Raw genomic sequence first — 16,700 nt, 5'->3', positions numbered from 1 at the left:
TTAAATTTCTGCTGGTGCATCCTGACAGTAGTGTATTACAATAGTCAAGCTTTAAAGTAATAAAGGCATGTACTAATGTTACTGTAAAAATAAACAATCTAAATTCAAATTATTCTAAAGTAAGATTTGGAATTCCACAAGGCTCTATTTTAGGACCATTATTATTTACATTATACATGTTACCGCTAGGCACAGTTATAAGAAACCATGACATTAACTTTCACTGTTACGCAGACAACACGCAATTGTATATTTCAGCCAAGCCCGATGACAAACACAGATTAAAGAAAATAGAGGACTGTGTAAAAGACGTGAAAGGCTGGATGTTGCGTAACTTCCTCCTTCTAAACAGCAACAAAACAGAGGTCCTGGTTTTGGGTCCAAAAGTGGCAAGAAATAAATTATCAGATTTAATTTTAAATCTAGCTGACTTTCCAGTTAAACCTGGTTCAGCAGCAAAAAATCTTGGTGTCATAATTGACCGGGATTTATCATTTGATCAACACATAGGTAGTATCACTAGGACAGTCTTTTTACATCTTCACAATATTGCTAAGATTAGAAATGCCTTATCCCTTCAGGACGCAGAAACATTAGTACATGCCTTTATTACTTCAAGGCTTGACTACTGTAACGCACTACTGTCAGGATGCACCAGCAGCAATTTAAGAAAACTTCAACTAGTACAAAATGCTGCAGCTAGGGTCCTCACTAAAACTAGAAAATTTGAACATATTAGCCCAGTTTTATCATCACTTCATTGGCTGCCTGTTAAATTCTGCATTGACTACAAAATTTTGTTATTAACATATAAAGCTCCACATGGGCTTGCTCCTGAATATCTTCAAGACACAATTTCCTATTATGAGCCTCCACGTTCACTCAGATCACAGAATACTGGATTTTGAATTGTTCCCAGAATTCAGAAGGCCTTAGCTGGGGGAAGAGCCTTTTCTTATAAAGCCCCCAGACTCTGGAATGATCTTCCAGAAAATGTTCGGGACACAGACACAGTCGCAATCTTCAAATCTAGGCTAAAAACACATTTGTTTAGTTTATCTTTTGGTAGCTAATGCTCCCCCATAGATAAAGGCGGCAGATCCGGGGGGTCCATGGACACAGGGAATTATAGTAAACTGAGACGCTGGTGCTGTCGTCCCGCCGCTTCTCACGATCACTCAGGTTTGTTGACGGTGGAGCGGAGGGATGCCAGTGTTTCAGGATGCTCCCGTGTCTGTGTGTCCTCCTGGTTCTCTCCTTTTAGTTAAAGCTGTCATAGTCAGATCTGCCAGAGTCATTAGCCACACTCTGGAAATGTTCATATTTTCTACTTTACAAACACAAAACAGTTCAAAACTAATTCCATCCCCTTACATCTTTCCGAGTAAACAACTGCCCACCTGTCTGTCTGGACACTGATGGATGACTGTCGAGACACTCCTCCACGATTCAGACCAGCTGCCCTCACCAAGCAACCACCAAGTGCCTTGAAGCTGTCCCTACACTGAAATACTCATGGACTACTAACTATCATCACCAGTAGATTGACCAGAGGAGGATGGGTCACCCCTTGTGAGCCTTGGTTCCTCCCAAGGTTTCTTCCTCAGCTGGGGGAGTTTTTCCTTGCCACTGTCGCCCCTGGCTTGCTCACTTGAGGGTTTTACATTTGTTTTTACATTTCATGTCAAATCTTTGTCTTACTGGAATTCTGTGAAGCTGCTTTGTGACAACATCAGTTGTGAAAAGCGCTATGTAAATAAATTTGATTTGATTTGATTTGAATTGTCTAAAGGGTATGGGGATCCCTGTCAGGTTTCTCAAATAAATGAGTAATAAGACTGTTTAACAAATGGTACTTTATTCAGTCAACACAGCATAAAATCAAGACACATTAGCACGAGTCTTGAATTCAATAGTGAACAACGGGACCACACCCATTCAGCCAAACACTCCTGGCAAAGTCTAAAAGGTTATAAGCAAGATCCCAACAGAGTAATAATGGGTTCCAATTAATTACCCTAAAGAAACAAAAAGAGAAAACAACACCTCTAAAAAATAAACCACTCTATATACAAGAAGACAAAAAAAAACAAAAAAAAAAAACACCAATAATAATCAAACCTAAGCCTTGGGGCAGAACACTAATAATTGCTCTAGTGCCATCACGATTAAGACTTATTCAAATGCATTGAACAATAAATGGGCATAAAAGGCAACCCCTGGTAACACTAAGTAAAAGTAATGGTCCTATGGTCCACTAAGAGAAGGAGATTAAAGACACCAACAGTACAGGTGGCTCAGTAAATCAGTACAATACTACTAAAATTTGGCAATAGAGGCAAGCAAGTAATATAAGGGAGAGGGAAAAAAAAGAAAAAGAAAGAAACAAAAGAAAACAATGGCCTACAGGCAACCAGGCCTGGCGCCACTAGCTGCTGCAAAGTACGTTCAACCGGCACAGGAAGTGTGACATTCAGGCAACCGCAGAAAATTATAAGCCTCAACGGCGAAGTCAGTTATCCCGTGGCCTCGAACCCTCTACCCTATAGCTCGCTGGGTAGTCAAGCAAGGCTAGAAACCTGCTTAAAACTCGTGGGACACTTGGCTTCCAATTCAGCCAGAGAAATACGACTCAGCTTCTACCGCCGCGACGACACTGCACACCCAAACACACCACCTTGGTTGATCAAAGCGGAAGTGGAAATTATTGGTGACCCTGGGGCTTTTATCGTCCTATCCAACCCACCAGGTGGCGACAATAATACCTTCCTTAGCGTTCCCTGTCAACAATACCACATTCACCCTCTGTTTCAAAGTTCATCGTCCCAGTGAACTAGTTAACCCACCAGAGCACTACTGCCGTGGCCAAAAAATGGTAAGAACAGGGCCAGATGTGACTGAACCAGTAACACAATTTAATGTAGCTGCAGGAGGGAGATGGAAAGGGTTTGGATGCTGGCCCGCAGTGCTACAAGCAGAATGCCGCAACACAGGAAGAGGTATAAACTCCGGCCCTTGATGTTCAGGTATCAAAGGCACCTAAGGAGCTAAGGGGATAGCAGATGCACTAACTGTACACCCCTGCTGCCCTTGGATAGGTTCCACTACCTGACCTAAAAGAGGCTCAGACACCCTCTCAACCACATCAACTACTGGGGGCCCTACACCAAACAATACCTCTCCCAATACACTCTCTTCTTCTGAATCGTCTAAACATACCTCCTGATGCAAAGCTGACCCGGGCTCTACAGTAACCTTTTTGGCTGGTGCTAGTGAATTTGTTGTCATGGTCACGACCTTTAATTCTGACCTTTAATAGTTTTGCAACCTTCCTCAGTCCCTGTTGGCCTAATCTTATACAGAGTCCCCACATGATCTAAACACTCTACTATATCAAAGACAGGAGAACTCCAGAGATCCTGTACTTTATGCCTACCTTGAAAATGATTCCTACAACGAACCTGTGTGCCTGGAGAAAGTAGGGGTGCTGATGCATTATAATGACGCCTCCGATATCCTGCTGCCTCCTCCAAATGTTCTTTTGCTCTAGCGTACACCTCAGCCAAATGCTCCTTATGTTGGGCTACCCAATCAGAAAGATCAAAGTTCTCCTCCCCCTCCTCACAAACATTCCCCAACAACCTATCAATGGGTAGCTGTGGTTTCTGCCCAAACATTAAATCATACAGGGAGAAGTGGGTAGACTGGTGCACCGTGGTGTTATAAGCATGCAGAGTTCTATTAAAATGCTCACATTGCCCGTTGCCTTCTGGATGGTAAGGTGTAGTCCGACTCTTCTCTATGCCATAGAGTTCACAAAGGCACCAATCCCTCACATCTTGCCACATCTTAGGCCAGTAACATATCTGCCGCACAAGGTCCATAGTGCGTTCTATACCCTGGTGACAATGGTGGTCATGTAGCCCGGTGAGCACCTCACCCTGCAGTGTCTTTGGCAACAACAACTGAAACACTGGGTAGGTTGCTGATGGAAATTTGACTTGTCTGTACAAAACACCCTCATTTTCTATGATCCTAGGCCATTGCCTAACCAACTCCCTCAACCCCTCTGTCTCACTTCTTAGCTCTAGTACCGTAGGCTTCCATCCTTGCCTCCAATACTGCAAAAATGCAGCAATACATGGGTCAGCTTACAACACCTTAAGGTCAGCCTTACTGCAACTAGGGACTGCATCTACTGTCTGACACAACAGGTTGCATCTTTCTAAGCCACCTACCTGATGAGCTACCTCGAGAGAAATGGAAAGCCCTCTAACCAACCCCCCCCGAAAAAGCTTCAGAAGGGGCAGGCAACCGGGACAAGGCATCTGCATTGAGATTAGCCACACCTGGGTGATACTTGATCTCATAATCAAACAATGTTAACTGTGATGCCCACCGCTGTTCTACTGTCGCCAGTTTTGCAGACTGTAAATAACTCAACAGATTGTTATCCATATAGACAATACATTTATTGCCCAAAAGGTACTCCCTAAATTTTTCAGTTACAGCCCACTTTAAAGCCAACAGCTCTAACTACATCGTGCTGTAGTTTGACATATTTCACTCAGATGGTCGCAACCCACGACTGGCATATGCAATTGGCCGCCGCTGCCCATCTACATCCAGGGAATGGAAACTTTGATCACCAAAAATCCACTCCATCAATCGCTGAAACATACTCGGCGCATTGCATAAACCAAATGGCATCCTGTTAAATTCAAACAGGCCAAAAGATGTACAGAAGGCAGTTTTCTCTCTATCCTGTTTAGCTACTGACACCTGTTTATACCCACTGGCCAAATCTAATGTACTAAATCACTTAGCACCACTCAAAGCATCTAGGGATTCTTCAATCCTAGGCAATGGAAAAGCATCTTTGCGCATCTTAGCATTAAGGCATGGGAATAAACTCTTAATGACGCCCTCACATTGTTGCCACTGAAAGAACTGAGTTTGCAGACTAACGCATGACTGCAAACACCCATACACAATACTCATTCATTCATTCATTATCTGTAATCTTATCCAATTCAGGGTCGCGGTGGGTTATAAGCCACCTTATTATATTATATATATATATATATATATATATTATTATTATTATTATATTATATTATATTCACCTAATTATAAGCCTTAACGGTGAAGTCAGTTATCCCTATAGCTCGCTGGGTAGTCAAGCAAGGCTAGAAACCTGCTTAAAACTCGTGGGACACTTGGCTTCCAATTCAGCCAGAGAAATACGACTCAGCTTCCACTGCCGTGATGACACTGCACACCCAAACACACCACCTTGGTTGATCAAAGCGGAAGTGGAAATTATTGGTGACCCTGGGGCTTTTATCGTCCTATCCAACCCACCATGGCAACAATAATACCTTCCTTAGCGTTCCTTGTCAACCATACCACACATTTATGAATTGATAATGTTCCGTTAAGTAAGACTTGAACCATCCATGCGATTCCAACCATGTTTTCCAACCTTTCTAGGAGAATACTCTGGTCTATCATATTGAAAGTTGCACTGAGGTCAAGTAGCACCAACAGAGATATGTGACCTTGATCAGAGGCAAGAAGAAGATCGTTTGTTATCTTGACTAGAGCTGAGATTTATATCTAAGATCTTAGATATAAATAGAAGATTAGAAATAGGCCTGTAATTAGACATTATGCTAGCATCAAGATTTGGTTTCTTGATCAGAGGTTTAATAACTGCTAATTTAAAAGCTTTGGGTACATGGCCCAGGCTAAGGGATGTCTTTACTATAGTTAAAAGAGGATTGATAATAGCTTGTAGTACTTCTTTAAGTAATTTTGTGGGAATTGCATCAGTTATGCAGGTTGTGCAGTTTGCAGAGGTGATAATCTTCTCTAGTTCTAACTGTGGGAGGGGGTAAAAAATTTCAAGTCTTTCTTTTACAATTATATTATGTTTTATATCAACCACATCTGATGACAACTGGGCAGCTGGATGACAGCTGTGGGTTGAGCTTGTTGTCTAATATTTTCGATTTTATTATTAAAAAAAGTCCATAAAGACAAGAGAAGTGCCGGATTTTGTGGTTCAATGCCCGCCTAATTTTTTGTAGTTCTGGAAAACACACTAAACAGCACGCTAGGATTATATTTATTACTGTAGATCAGCGAGGCCAGATATGCTGAGCGGGCTTTAGAGAGAGCATTTCTATACTCTATAAAGCTGTTCTTCCAGGCTGAGTGGAAAACTTCAAGCTTGGTTGATTGCCATTTCTGCTCTAATTTCAGTGCTGTTTGTTTTAAGGTACGGGTTTTATCATTCTACCATGGGGCAAGCTTTTGGAGCCCACTCATCTTGGAAGGAATCCTTCCTTGACAAACAACATTCTCATCCGTACCCACGGTGGTGCAGGACAGAGCCAAGGTCTGGATCATCTGCTTCAACTTAACAGATTCACTGTATCCATCGGTTGGTGAAACAACTTCAAAGTAAGTCTCAGATCTCATTTTCAGAGTTGGTTCCTAATTAGTCCCTTGATAAAATTCCACTTTAATCACTATTTAGCTTACATTAGAGTTAAATCACACAATTAATATCACCTTCATATTATCATTAGTAAAAACCATAAGAGAGGTTTCATCTGCATTGATTGAGTCTATGAGGATTAATGATTGCACTGTCGATTAACTTGTTAATTGAATTGTTTATTCCAATACAGAATCCTATATGATTTGAAGTGATATTGTGTGCATAAAATTGTTCATTAAAAAAAGATCCTGGAATAAAACCCCACATTCTAGCTGGGAATTGTAACCAAATTTATGATAAATTATTAGTATTATTATTCTCTTCAACTAGGATTAATAATAATAATAATAATAATAATAATAATAAGAACAATAGTCCATCATTAATAATATATAATAATACAATAATTAGGCATAAACAATCAAAATACTGTTCCTACATTACTCCTTTCTGAGGACGTCCTAAAGATGTGGTTTTATGAGTTCTGGAGACTTTGTTTAAATATGGTGAGAATGTCAGAAAATACATCCTCTGAACTGTTCCTGGGACCCAACAAAATAACATTCATATAACATTATTTTTACACCTATTTACAACTTTCAAGCCATTCTGGGGACATCCTATAGATGTGGTTTTATGAGTGCTGGGGACATTGTTCAAATGTTGTGAGGATGTCAGAAAAGACCTCCTCTGGACGGTTTGTGGGACCCTACAAATAATGTCCATATAATGTTATATTTACACCTATTTATAACTTTCAAGCCATTCTGAGGACGTCCTTAAGATGTGGTATAATGAGTGCAGGTGACGTTGTTGAAAAGTTGTTGAAAGTTTTCTGGGACCCTACAAAATAATTTCCATGTAACGTTATTTTTTGATATCCTTTCAATTGTAAAGGACGTTATAAAGATGTCCTAAAGGTGTCATTTTATTAGCTGGATAGGGACTGTATAATTTCGTATAGATTAACAATAATATATGAACTATTATTAGACTACTTGCTATGCCACTGTGATGCCCTGTAAGACAAATATGAGCCCTAAATTAGAAATTAATTCTATGACTTTTTGACTGAACATATGTAATGAGGACTTTGACATTTTCACTTCAGACCTCACTGTAATTAATGAACAATTTAAAATAATTATTTTCAAATCAAATCAAATCAAATTTACTTATATAGCGGTTTTCACAACTGATGTTGTCACAAAGCAGCTTCACAGAATTCCAGTAAGACACAGATTTGACATGAAATGTAAAAAACAAAATGTAAAACCCTCAAGTGAGCAAGCCAGGGGTGACAGTGGCAAGGAAAAACTCCCCCAGCTGAGGAAGAAACCTTGGGAGGAACCAAGGCTCACAAGGTGTGACCCATCCTCCTCTGGTTAATCTACTGGTGATAATAGTTAGTAGTCCGTGAGAACTTCAGTGTAGGGGTAGCTTCAAGGCACTTGGTGGTTGCTGGAGCGTGGGCAGCTGATCTGAAGCGTGGAGGAGGATCTCGACAGTCATCCATCAGTGTCCAGATAGACAGGTAGGCAGTTGTTTACTCGGAAAGATGTAAAGGGATGGAATTAGTTTTGATCTGTTTTGTATTTGTAAACTAGAAAATATGAACATTTCCAGAGTGTGGCTAAAGACTCCGGCAGATCTGACTATGACAGCTTTAACTAAAAGGAGAGAACCAGAAGGACACACAGACACGGGAGCATCCTGAAACACTGGCATCCCTCCGCTCCACCATCAACAAACCTGAGTGATCTCGAGAAGCGGCGGGACAACAGCACCAGCACCAATTAAGTTTACTATAATTCCCTGTGTCCATGGACCCCCTGTGTCCATGGATCTGCCGCTTTTATCTATGGGGGAGCATTAGCTACCAAAAGATAAACTAAACAAATGAGTTTTTAGCCTAGATTTGAAGATTGCGACTGTGTCTGAGTCCCAAACATTTTCTGGAAGATTATTCCAGAGTTTGGGGGCTTTATAAGAAAAGGCTCTTCCCCCAGCTGAGGCCTTCTGAATTCTGGGAACAATTAAAAATCCAGTATTCTGTGATCTGAGTAAACGTGGAGGCTCATAATAGGAAATTGTATCTTGAAGGTATTCAGGAGCAAGCCCATGTAGAGCTTTATATGTTAATAACAAAATTTTGTAGTCAATGCGGAATTTAACAGGCAGCCAATGAAGTGATGATAAAACTGGGCTAATATGTTAAAATTTTCTAGTTTTAGTGAGGACCCTAGCTGCAGCATTTTGAACTAGTTGAAGTTTTCTTAAATTGCTGCTGGTGCATCCTGACAGTAGTGCATTACAGTAGTCAAGCCTTGAAGTAATAAAGGCATGAACTAATGTTTCTGCATCCTGAAGGGATAAGGCATTTCTAATCTTAGCAATATTGCGAAGATGTAAAAAAGCTGTCCTAGTGATACTGCCTATGTGTTGATCAAATGATAAATCCCGGTCAATTATGACACCAAGATTTTTTGCTGCTGAACCAGGTTTAACTGGAAAGTCAGCGAGATTTAAAATTAAATCTGATAATTTATTTCTTGCCACTTTTGGACCCAAAAGCAGGACCTCTGTTTTGTTGCTGTTTAGAAGGAGGATGTTATGCAACATCCAGCCTTTCACGTCTTTTACACAGTCTTCTATTTTCTTTAATCTGTGTTTGTCATCGGGCTTGGCTGAAATATACAATTGCGTGTTGTCTGCGTAACAGTGAAAGTTAATGTCATGGTTTCTTATAACTGTGCCTAGCGGTAACATGTATAATGTAAACAATAATGGTCCTAAAATAGAGCCTTGTGGAATTCCAAATCTTACTTTAGAATAATTTGAATTTAGATTGTTTACTTTTACGAATTGATAACGTTCCGTTAAGTAAGATTTGAACCATAATAGGGCTGTCCCTGTGATTCCAACCATGTTTTTTAACCTTTCTAGGAGAATATTGTGATCTATTGTATCGAAGGCTGCACTTAGGTCAAGAAGCACCAACAGGGATACGTGGCCTTGATCAGAGGCAAGAAGAAGATTATTTGTTATCTTGGCTAGAGCTGTCTCTGTACTATGATGTTGCCTGAATCCAGATTGGAATTTTTCATATATATGATTCTTATGTAGATATGAACTAAGTTGTTGGGCCACGGCTTTTTCTAAGATCTTGGACAGAAATGGCAAATTTGAAATAGGCCTGTAATTAGACAGTGTACTAGCATCAAGATTTGGTTTCTTGATCATAGGTTTAATAACTGCTAGTTTAAAAGCTTTGGGTACATGGCCCAGGATAAGGGATGAGTTTACTATAGTTAAAAGAGGATCGATAATAGCTGGTAGTACTTCTTTGAGCAATTTTGTGGGAATTGCATCAAGTGTGCAAGTTGTACAGTTTGTGGAGGTGATAATCTTCTCTAGTTCTAACAGTGGGAGTGGGTAAAAGGTTTCAAGTCTTCCTTTTACAGTTACTTTATGTTTTATATCATTCACATCGGGTGGCAGCCAGGACGGATTTAATCCTATGGCTTGAGTTTGTTGTCTAATATTCTCAATTTTATTATTAAAAAAGTCCATAAAATCTTTACTGGTGAGAGTTGCTGGAATTAGTTGTTCGGAACCTGCTTGATTTTTTGTAATTCTAGAAAATACACTAAACAGTGCTCTCGGATTATTTTTATTATTGGAGATCAGCGAGGTCAGATATGCTGAGCGAGCTTTAGTGAGGGCATTTCTATACTCTATAAGGCTGTCCTTCCAGGCAAAATGGAACACTTCCAGCTTGGTTGATCGCCATTTCCACTCTAGTTTCCGTAATGTTTGTTTTAAAGTACGGGTCTTATTATTATACCATGGTGCGAGCTTTTTTTTGTCTTATACTTTTATGTTTAAGTGGTGCTACCTTTTCTAAAGTAGATCGACAGGTATTTTCTAAGTAGTCAGTTAGTACATCTAGGTCCATTGGGTCTGATGGAGTTGGAACTGGGGTTGATAGTTCTGGGAGGTTTTCTATAAATTGTAGGGCGGAAGATGGTTTTATTTTACGCCTTGTACAATAACGAGGGTTCTTACATATATTACGGCTAAGACGTAGGTCATATGAAATTAGGTAATGGTCGGAGATTGCTGAGGATTGCGGTAAGATATTAATTTTGTCAATGTTAAGACCTAGTGTCAGAACTAAGTGTAAAGTGTGACTGCAGTAGTGTGTAGGCCCTGTTACATTTTGAGTAATACCAATAGAGTCTAAAATTGAGGTAAATGCCTTTTTTAGTGGGTCAGTTTCTTTCTCAAAATGGATATTGAAATCTCCTACAATTATAACTTTATGATTGCACACCGCTAGGTTTGTAGCAAAATCGCTGAATTCTTTCAGAAATTCTAAGTAAGGCCCTGGTGGTCTGTAAATGTTGCATAATAAAAATGCGTCCTTTTTTGTGACCGGATTTGTAATATAGTGGAGAGAACCTTGAAAGAAGAGAAGGTGCCACATTGTTTAAAACTAATTTCTAGGGTATTTTGGTAAATTACGCATACTCCACCTCCTTTGCCTGATATTCTTGGGCTATGTGCATAATTATAGCCTAGGGCAGGGGTGTCAAACTAGATCCACGGAGGGCCGTGTGGATGCAGGTTTTCTTTCCAACCACGCAGAAACCACACCTCATTCCACCTGTTTTTAATCATTGGATCTAATCAGTAGATCTTGACTTTTAATAGTGTGGGGCTTTTGCGTGGTTGGAAAGAAAACCTGCACCCACATGGCCCTCCGTGGATCTAGTTTGACACCCTTGGCCTAGGGGGTGGCTTCATTTAGTGCTGAATATTCATTTGGTCTAACCCACATTCCTGTGAGACATAAAATATTGAATTTATGATCACTTATAATATCATTTACGATGAGTGCTTTTGAGTTCAGAGATCTTATGTTGAGTAACCCAAATTTTAGTTCTGATGTGTTGCTGCTAGGTGTTGTGTATGATTTAATATTGATTAGGTTGCTGAAAAAGGCTGACTTTGTTTTTCTACATTTACATCTCGTCTCAACACAACGTATCAATACAGTTGAACCTGGGTGACGCCTCAAGACAGTTCGCAGATGGTTGGTTTAGTCTGTCTGTCTGCGGCCTGGTCCTGGCTCTGGATTGTCAGCAGCTGTCTACACTACTCTGCTGACTAACTAAAAGACTATGTGCTATGCTGCAAGAAAGTAAGGCAGCACCCTCCCGCGTGGGTTGGATACCATCCCTACCTATAAGACCAGGCTTGCCCTTGAAACATAACCAATTGTCTATAAAGCCCACTTGGTTTTTGGAACACCACTTGGACATCCAGCAGTTTAACGCCAAAAGTCTGCTGTAAGCTTCAATTACCAGGTTTTAAACTGGTAATTCCGTATTTGTTAAATACATGGACAGATTCTGCTTTGCCATTGTTTAAAAAGGCTACAGACAGGCACTAACAGATGGTAGTTGGCTTAATAAATGTCTGACAAATATGTTTTATCTGTTTTACTACAGTGCAAAAGGATTTACAAGTGCATACTGGTCTCCCGCTGTGCGATCCTTATTTGGATTTCAGACAGTTGGCAACCCTACCACACAGTGTAGTGAGTTAATAATAATAAAACATTTTATTTGTAATGCACTTTACATTTCAAGCAAATCTCAAAGTGCTACAGGATAATCACAAGCAATACAAATCTATTAAAAGCAAGTAAATAAAAACAAGATCAGAACAAAAAAAAATAATAATTAAATCCTAGTAAGCCTTTTTGAATAAAAAAGTTTCTAGCTGTTTTTTAAAAGACTCCATGCTCTGTGGAGCCCTCAGAGAGTATGGGAGTGAATTCCAAAGACGTGGGGCAACAGTTTGAAAAGCCCAGTTTCCCATAGTAGAAATTTGGTCCGGGGCTGCTGAAGGCGATAGGCATTTGTGGAACGGAGATGTCTTGAGGTATTGTGTGGGGTAAGGAGCTCTCTAAGGTACAGCGGGGCGTTTCCATAGAGACATTGGTGAGTGAGAGAACAGATTTTGTACTGGATTCTGTAGTGGACGGGCAGCCAGTGTAGAGATTTTAGAATCGGTGTAATGTGCTATTTCCGCTTCCTCGTAAGGATACTGGCAGCACAGTTCTGAATCTGCTGGAGCTTCTGCAGGCTCCTGCCAGAGATACCAATGTGGAGGGCATTGCAATAGTCCAGCCTGGAGGAGACAAAGGCATTGGGGGAGGTAAGGACGGAGTTTTGCTATGTTTTTGAGATGGAGGAAAGTGACTTTTGATAGATGGCGAATGTGATTGTCAAATTATAAATGTGGGTCCAGTTTGACACCTAGATTTGTAACAGAAGAAGTGAGGGGAATGCTATGACCAGAGACAATAATATTACTGATAGAAGATGTCTTAATCTGATGTGGAGTACCGATGAGGATGAATTCTGTTTTACTGCTTTTTAACTGAAGAAAGTTAGACAACCATGCCTTTGTCTCCTCCAGACATGCTGTGAGAGCTGGATGGGTGGCTGAAGTGGAGATGGAATCTGTTCTTAAATAAATCTGGGTGTCATCTGCATAAGAATGGAATGATATCCCATATTTCCTGATGATGTTGCCCAGTGGGAGCATATAGACAGTAAACAAAGTTGGTCCAAGCACTGACCCCTGAGGAACCCCACAGATGACAGTGTGGGGAGATGACCTCACTTCCCCCAGGGCCACATACTCAACTCTGCCAGTGAGGTATGACTGGAACCATTGGAGGATGGTCCCAGAGAGTCCAGCTGTAGTGTGGAGTCGATGCAGGAGGATGTTATGGTCCATAGTATCGAAGACGGCAGAGAGATCTAGGAGTATGAGAAGTGACGGGGAGCCCTGGTCATCAGCCATCAACAAATCATTGGTAACTCTGACCAGTCTCTGTACTGTGTGCAGAGCGGAAACCAGATTGAAAAGTCTCATACAGACATACACAGTGTGTATGGAGGTGGTGATGGAGTCGTGCTGCTACAACTTTTTCCAAGACCTTGGAGAAAAATGGTAGATTGGAGATGGGTCTATAATTTCCCAGGTTTTCAGGATCTAATGAGGGTTTTTTCAGGTGAAGACGAATAAGAGCAGTTTTTAAGACTAAAGGGACTTGGACAGTTTCCAGTGACTTATTTATTATTGCAGTGATGAATGGGCCAATGACTGAGTTGTTTGCTTTTATCAATGATGTTGGAAAAGGATCGAGTGAGCATGTGGAGGGCCTCATTTTCTGAATATATCTCTCCACCTCTCTATGTGTAGTATCAGTGAAGTGAGAGAGTATGGTCTCTGGCTTTGAAGTCTGTATCACTGATACAGGCGAGGATGGTAATGGAAAGGCAGAACGGATGGATTCTACCTTGTTAGAGAAAAATGACATAAACTGGTTACACTGTTCTTCTGTGGGGTCACTGCATGTATGGGTTTGGGGTTTCAAGAGGTGACTTATTGTAGAAAATAGCTTTCTTGAGTTTCCAGAATGATTACTAATTTTGTATAAATAGAATTGAGACCTAGCTGTGGCCAAAATAGGCCTTTTGATGGGCATGGTAAGCCTGTTTATGGACTTCCAGTCCTGTGGTAACATATCGTCGCTCAAGGGCACATCCAGTTGTATTTATTCTCCGCAGCTCATCAGTGAACCATGGGGATGATCTGAAAAAAGAAACTGTTCTTGATTTAAATGGGGCATGGGACTCAAGAATGTTGTGAAGACCAGTATTAAGTCACTAAGTGATGTATAGTGTGCAGTAGTTGACAGTTCTTTCATATCCTGGCGGAGAGAAGCAGAATTTATATTTTTCAGGTTTTTGAACCGGATTAGGCGTTTTGGTCTGGAGTGTAAACGTGTTACAGACAGCTCCATAGAGATAACCTTATGATCAGAAATGCCCATATCATACACAGAGAGATTTTTTATGGGGGCAGAATCAGTGATGACCAGGTCAAGTGTATGCCCCCTGGTGTGTGTAGGCACATCAGCATGCTGCTTTAGATGGGTACACTCAAGAAGCTCCAGAAACTCTGCAGTGAATTGACTTGTTGGTGAGTCCACGTGGATATTAAAATCTACAATGATAATTACACTGGATGTTGTTGCACAGAGTGATGTCAACAGATCCTGTACTTCTGTGATGAAGCCTGGGTTGGATTTGGGGGGCGGTAGATAAGTAATATTGTTGTGGGCATTTTTAATATACATTTGAGTGAAAGACATTCAAATGTGGACAGCTTGGGCAAGGGGAGCAGGGGCAGTTGCAGGTCTTCGTGATAAATAACTGCCAAGCCTCCTCCATGACCGGTGCTCCTGGCCTTTTCCAAATAGGTATAACCTGTGGGACAGGCCTCATTCAGTGCAGAATAGGACTCTGGCAGTGGTGGATGCTGGTCTTTCAAGGAGGGGAAGCTCAATTTCGGCCTACATCAGAAAATGTGTTGGTTTATTTATACGTAAATTCTACCCTTTGTTCCATTTTATGAAAATGATCTGTGACCCTGTCGTACCAACTGTCTTTTCCAGGAATTTGAGTAGTGTCCTCTCACTGGCCAGCAGAGCTAGCCTGCTTAAATGGCCTTGGCCCATGTGAAGTGTGTCCACCTGTGCTCCCACGGATCTTTACACCAAAGGACCGCTGATTCGCTCATTTAGCTGTCAATCAAAAAGGGATTCAGCCTCAGACAGATCATCCAATCATCATGCAGAAGCCGAGCTTCCGGGCCAGCCGAGGCCAGCCCACTGCCCTATAGACCCCCAGAGATGCTGAGCGTCCGATGGGCGGGACAAAGCCCAGCATTTATCCAATGACTCGTCTCGTTTCGCTGCACTTTGCTGCTTCGCTATTGAACTCTGTGGACGCTCAGCATCTACACTGTTTAAAGCACCGTGAAACTGTGGGAATGAATGAGCAGGTGGAAATCCACTCCACGTTTTGCCTTAAGCCCTGTCTGCCACCACCCTTTATTGGTCCTAGTGGTAGCAGCGTTCTGATGATGTAACCAGTGACACGTTGGAAGTTTGCTGAAGCAACACGCCGGTCCAAGCACTGAAATGGGGCCGGTCTTTCTGAAAACATTCCTCTTTTGGGCATAACTGGGCAGGCAAGTAAATCTTAACTGCTCCTCGTTGATCCACTCATGCTGCTGTTGCTGCAGGTGGGTGTGGGTGGTGAGGCCGCTAGGAGAGGTGGGCTGCCGGGGCACAGTGACCTGCGAAGGCTGTGGGACTGGGACGAGGGAGAAGGTGCTTTTCGGGGACAGGAGGTCATGGCAAGGCAGATAATGCATCGGAACACTGTCCACTCCTTCAGCTTGTAGACAGGCGGGGATGTTCTTCTTCCCGCCCAACATGTTTACACATATATCATACATGTCGTACACGAGACTCAGGTGAAGATCAGAGAGAAGCAATATTCCAAATCAGACTGTTGAGAAAGCACAAAACACCTCCGTGCTTGGTCATTCATTAAACAATGTATTATTTAGGGCAGACTAAACTGATGTATATGTTCTTTCCTGGAATTATGATTATGATATATTACAGATACCTGTATATAATGAGTTAATAGTTCACAACTCAGTTTAGTTTTTTTACCTTTAGATGGATATTCAAATTTGTTTTTTATATCGGCAGCAGCTCCTTGTGGCATTTCTTAATCTGTACCTTGTCAAAGAAATTTGCTGCTATGAGGCGATTACCCAAGACCCCCCTGGTTAAAGCTTAGTCCCACTAATCATTAACCTCTAGTGACAGCCCTGTTAAGCAATACTGCGACCAAACCATGAGTGCTAACTCTCTGTTTGCTGAGTATAAATCAGCCAATCGCATGTGCCGGCTCTGAATGCCGAGTGTAATACGTGAATGGGCCAAGCCACGGGTGCTGGCCCTCCATTTGCCAAGTGTAATATGGGAGCTGTGGGTGCCGACCCAGATGGCAAAAATGATCTGGTACGGATCCTGAGTCTACTTGCACAATGGACCAGATCCAGATTCCGGACCTGGACCAAATTTTCATGGCACCTGAGCTCCTCTGGTCCAGATCTATGGTCAGCCACCTCATTTAGATAAGATCCAGTCCAGTTTCAGCCCAGATCTGCACATCAGCATTTCAGACCTGTTTCTCTCCAACCGGATACACATTTTCTCCAGCTGTTTTATTATTTTAAAATTTTA

The sequence above is a fragment of the Hoplias malabaricus genome, chromosome 1 (assembly GCF_029633855.1).
Source record: "Hoplias malabaricus isolate fHopMal1 chromosome 1, fHopMal1.hap1, whole genome shotgun sequence".
NCBI lineage: Eukaryota > Metazoa > Chordata > Actinopteri > Characiformes > Erythrinidae > Hoplias > Hoplias malabaricus.
This window is presented reverse-complemented; position numbering follows the sequence as displayed.